Here is a 6,012-nt window from a genome sequence, read left to right on the forward strand (position 1 = left end):
GTGTCCTCCACTTTTTCTATTTTTTAAGGTGCTTGAAATATTGACATACATGATGATTTTAAGCATAAAGAACTCAGACATGTTCATGGTTCCTAGATGGAAGATAAAATAAAGAACGATTTAATGACAGATAATATCTGTCAGTGGGTGGTATATTTCTTTCCAAAAACTCAGGATCTTCATATAAATTTTAAAGATGCAGAAAATCACTATTCTGGTTCGGTGATATTGAAAATGGTCATATGTTACTCTTTGCAGCCCTACTTTTAGAGAGACAAAATGGATTTTTTTGTTGTTTATTAATCCTCTCAGAGGTGTTTTAAACTTTTCAGTATTTTAGTAATAATTACCAAGTCCTTGAACAGAATAGTAAGGATTAATGTTTAAAATAGGTACCAATCATGGACATAGATTCCACTTGAATGGCAGAATAAAGGATTCTGGAACCACAAGCCCTGGAAAGTTGGAGGAAGAGAACGAATGAGGGTATAACGTCAAGGACAAACCGTGTCCATGGTAATGAAACTCTACACCAGACTGGATTCTTTTTTTGTTGTTGTTAGTTCAAGTCTTTTATTAATCCATGTACCATTACTTGTCTTCTGGTTTGTTGAAACAATAGGTCAGACAACATTTGCCACAATAATGTCTGTCAAAATGGCTAGCCATAAAAACTCCAGCACCACATTCATCTGAAGGGCACTCCCTACGAAGGCAACTGATTTTGCCATTCTCATCCACCTTATAGTACTTCAGGACAGCCAGCTTAACCTTCTTTCTCTTATGCTTATTCTTCTTGGGAGTGGTGTAAGACTTCTTCTTTCTTTCCTTAGCACCACCACAAAGTCTCAACACAAGATGAAGAGTGGATTCCTTTTGATTGTTGTAGTCAGACAAAGCATGTCCATCTTTCATTTGCTTGCCAGCAAAGATCAGTCTTTGCTGATCAGGAGGAATTCCTTCCGTATCCTGGATCTTGGCCTTTATATTTTCTATTGTATCCTAGGGTTCAACCTCGAGAGTGATGGTCTTCCCCGTAAGGGTTTTCACGAAAATCTGCATCTTGGCAGCTATGCAACCGCAGATGGCGGATCAGAAAAGCCAGACTGGATTCTTGAATGTAGGCTCCAGTCTGAGTAAGGGGAGATCCATCAGATTGTTCAAGCACTGCCTTTTCCACTCTTGGCATCTTTGTTTGTAGTCAGTTCTTGGTAGTATAGAACATGTCTTCATATCATGTGAAATCCTTCCTCCCCCACACACAATTGGTAGACAGGAAGTAAGTTGTATGGGTCTCAGTTTATCAGAGAATGACTTTTTGACTACCTGGAGGGGCACATAATTCTAGGTGCGCAATATGTTTTTCCACTTAAAAAATCTGCAGGACCTCAGTACACTACTGAAATTTTATACTGTTAATCTCCTTCCCAGCCCTCCCCAAAGAGAGCTGTAGTCTTTCACCAGGGTATCTCTGCATTGAGGAAAAGAAAATAATCAGACCTTTGTGGACTATTGGACACTGACTGAACTGACACTGATTGCAGAGACCCAAAGCATCACTGTGATCCACCAGTCAGAGGAGGGGTTTATGGAGGTCAAGCAATGAATGTAATTTTAGCTTGGGTCCATCTCATAGTGGGCCCAGTGGGTCCCTGACACCATCCTGTGGTTATTTACCCAATTCTGAATGCATAATTGGGATAGATATACTCAGGAGCTGGCAGAATTCTTACATTGGTTCCCTGACCTATACAGTAAGGGTTATTATGGTGGGAAAGGCCAAGTGGAGGCTAGTAGAACTGCCTTTAGCTAGGAAAATAGTAAACCAAAATACTGCATTCTTGGAGGGATTGCAGAGATGAGTGCCACCATCAAGAACTTAAAGGATGGAGGGGTGGTGATTTCTATCACATCTCCGTTCAACTCACCTATCTGACCTGTGGAGAAGACGGAAGGATGTTAGAGAAGGACAGAGGATTATCATAAGCTTAACCAGGTGGTAACTCCCATTGCAGCTACTCTACTAGAAGTTGTTTCATTGCCTGAGCAAATGAACACATTCCCTAGTACCTGATATGCAGCTCTTGATCTGGCAAATGCTTTTTTTTTCCATTCCTTTCATCAAGACCTCCTAGAAGCAGTTTGCTTTAAGCCAGGATGGCCAGCAACATACCTTCACTGTCCACCTCAGGTGTATATCAGCTTACCAGCCTTATGTCGTAATTTAGTTCACAGGGATCTTGGTCACCTTTCCCTTCCACAAAATGTCACATTGGTCCTAATATTACATTGATGACATTATGCTGATTGGTCCTAGTGAACAAGAAGTAGCAATTACTCAAAAATTATAGGTAAGACATCTGCATGGGAAATAAATCTGACAGCAATTCAGAGGCCTTCTACTTCAGAGAAATTGGTAGGGGTCTAGTGACGTAGGGCTTGTCAAGATATCCCTTCTAAGGTGAAGGATAAATTGTTGCGTCTAGTCCTTCCTACAACCGAGAAAGAGGCATAATGCCTAGTGGGCCACTTTGGATTTTTGGAGACAACATACCTCTCAATTGAGTGTGTTACTCTGGCATACTTACTGAGTCGCTTGAAAATCTGCTAGTTTTGAGTGGGGTCTAGAACAAGAAAAGGCTCTGAAATATCTCCAGTGTGCTGTGCAGGCTGTTCTGCCACTTGGGCCATGTGATCCAGCAGATCCAATGGTGCTTCAAGTGTCAGTGACAGATAGGGATGCAGTTTGGAGCCTTTGACAGGCCCCTATAGTGAATCACGGCATAGACATTAGGATTTTGGAGCAAAGCCCTGTCATCTTCCACAAATAACTGTTATTCTTTTGAGAAAAAGCTATTGGCCTACTACAGGGCTTTACTAGAGACTGAATACTTGACCACAGGCCACCAAGTTATCATGTGACCTGAGCTGCCAATCATGAAGTGGGTGTTATCTGACCTACTGAACCCTAAAGTTGGTACTGCATAGCAGCACTGCATTATCAAAAGGAAATGGTTTGGTTGGATGGTTAGGGACTTAGAAGAAACATGATTGGAAAATCTGTGTCAAGGAAATGTGCGGAAGAGGTATGTGGGTAGACCCCTCTGAATGAGGAAATACATAAAGATATTTGTGTCTCATCTGAATGCTTACCAAATGATGACCTCAGCAGAGAAATATTTTAATAGTTGAGTGTATAAGATGACCCATTCTGTGGATACTAGTCAGCCTCTTTTCTCAGTTACCCTTGTCATCACCCAATGGACTCGTGAACAAAGTGGTCATGGTGGCAGGGATGGAGAATATGCATGGGCTCAGCTTCATGGACTTCCACTCACCAAGGCCAACCTGGCTACTTCCACTGTCTGCCAGCAGCAGAGACCAACACCGAGTCCCCAGTATGGCACAATTCCCCAGGGTGATCACCCAGCTACCTGGTGGCAGGTTGATCACATTGGACTGATTCCATCATAGAAGGGGCAGCATTTTCTTCTTACTGGAATAGACACTTATTCTGGATGTAGATTTGCCTTCTCTGCAAACAATGCTTCTGGCAAAACCACCATTCATGGACTTACAGAATGCCTTATGCATTGGCCTCTTGTTCCACACAGCACTGCTTCTGACCAAGGAATTCACATCATAGCAAAAGAAATGCGGTAACAGGCCTATGCTCAGAATTCAGTGTTCCCCACCATCCTGAAGTAGCTTGCTTAACAGAACAATGGAATGGCCTTTTGAAGACTCAGTTGCAATGCCAGGTAGGTGGAGATATCATACAGGGTTGGAGCCAAATTTTCCAGAAGGTTGTATATGCTCTGAATTAGCATTCAGTATATGGTGATATTTCTTCCATAGCCAAGATTCATGGTTCCAGGAATCAAAGGGTGGCAATGGGAGTGTTATCACTCACTATTAACCATAGTGGCTCGCTAGCAAAATTTTTGCTTACTGTTCCCACAACCTTATGCTCAGCAGTTCCAGAGGGAGGAATGCCCCCCCTAGGAGACACAACAGTGATTTCACTAAAATGGAAGTTAAGACTGCCACTCAGCCTCTTTGGGCTCCTCGTGACTGAATCAAAAGGCAAAGAATAAAAATGTTACTGTGCTGGCTGGGATGATTGATCCTGACTACCAAGAGAAAACTGGACTGCTACTCCACAGTGGAGGTAGGGAAGAACATGGCTGGAACACAGGAAATCCCTTAGGGTGTCTCTTAGTATTATCACGCTCTTTGGTTAAGTTCAATGGAGAACTATAACAACTCAAATCAGGCAGGACTAATAATGGCCCAAACCCTCCTGAAATGAAGATTTGAGTTGCCCTACCAGGCAAAGACCAAAACTGGCTGAGGTGATTGCTGAAGGCAAAAGAAATACAGAGTGGGGCCCAGCCCAGTGGCACAGTGGTTAGGTTTGGGGTGTTCTACTTCAGTGGCCTGGGGTTCACAGGTTCGGATCCTGGGAGTGGACCTACACTACTCATCAAGTCATGCTGTGGCGGCATTCCACATACAAAGTGGAGGAAGGTGGGCACACATGTTAGCACACAGTCACTCTTTCTCAAGCAAAAAAGAATGAGGAAGATTGACAAGAGGTGTTAGCTGAGGGCCAATTTCCTCACCAAAAAAAAGAAGAAGAAGGAAAGAAAAGAAATACAGAACGGGTAGTAGCAGAAGATATTTATAAATACCAGCTCTGATCATGTGACTGGTTACAGAAACTAGAACTGTAATTGTCGTGAGTATTTCCTCCTTATTTTGTGATGAATATGTTTGTGTGTGTGTATGTGTGCATATACAAACCTACTTGCTGAATATGTGTACTATATATATAAATTTATAAATGCTTTCTTTCCTTTCTTATTCCCTTATCATGTAACATAGGATTTATTGATTTTATATTATAGTATTTAAGTTTTTTTTTAATTTTACATGATAGTATTTGACACGTGATATCAAGGGAAGAGTAAACCTCACTCAAGGACTTTACCTCCTCTTCTGGAGAAGGGATTAGTGCATTTTGGTTGTACTCAGGATAGTTGTTTCATGTTAGACAAAATTATAACCTTGTTACTGTCTTTGTTTGGAAATAAAGTATGGTTTAAGGAGATGCATATGAGTTCCAAGTTGACATGGGGTGGGCTTGTGATGGTTAATTTTGTGCCAATTTGACTGGGCCACAGAGGGCTCAGATTATACATTATCTCCTGCTGTGTCTGTAAGGACATTTCTGAATGGGATTAGTATTTGAATGAGTAAACTAAATAAAGATGGCCCTCCCAAGTGTTTGTGGTCAGCATGTAGTCTGTTGAGGGCCTGAATAGAACAAAAGAGCAGAGGAAGGGGGAATTGGGTCTCTCTGCATGACTCCTTGAACTGGGATATTGGTATTCTCCTGTCCTCGACTGGGATTTACATCATCGACCTTCCAGTCCTATAGATTTTCCTGCATCTCCAGCTTGCAATCAGCAGGTTGTGGGACTTCTCAACATCTATAATCATGTGAACCAAATCTTTATAATAAATTTTATATGTATATATCAAAACATCCTATCAATTCTGTTTCCATGGAGAACCTTGATGAATATGATGTACAATATTTTTTTCCACCTAGAAATTTGCAGATGCAATTCTAACAAAAGACACCTTGGCATTCAGTGCTCCAGAAGCTCTAAAATTTATCTCTTATACCACCAATTTTCTGTAATCTCAGTTATGTTTTTAACTGCTTCTTAACGCTAAGTGTAATTCTGCTGTAGAACTTTTAGTTTCCTAGAAATTTTTCCTTATCTTATCCAGACCCTTTTACATGTCATTCTATTGATCTTTCTTTATGACATTTATTCTATTTTTAAGAGGCTATTATTTCTTGCTTCTCACCTAAGGATGCCAAATAATTTCCTAAAAAAGGAAAATCCATTTTCTGCAGCAGGTCTTTGTCAAGGATTTGCTCTTCCCCAGAGTTTTCACGATAATCTTAGATAATCGTTGTTCAAAGTTCCTGCACTG

At 41.1% G+C, this 6,012-nt stretch overlaps 1 pseudogene; it reads right to left on the reverse strand.

Moving 5' to 3' along the window:
• Positions 1-542: 542 nt before the first annotated feature.
• Positions 543-1,062, reverse strand: LOC100056011 (ubiquitin-ribosomal protein eS31 fusion protein-like; annotated as a pseudogene).
• Between the last annotated feature and the right edge of the window lie 4,950 nt (positions 1,063-6,012).

This window comes from Equus caballus, chromosome 3, assembly GCF_041296265.1.
Source record: "Equus caballus isolate H_3958 breed thoroughbred chromosome 3, TB-T2T, whole genome shotgun sequence".
Classification (NCBI taxonomy): Eukaryota; Metazoa; Chordata; class Mammalia; order Perissodactyla; family Equidae; genus Equus; species Equus caballus.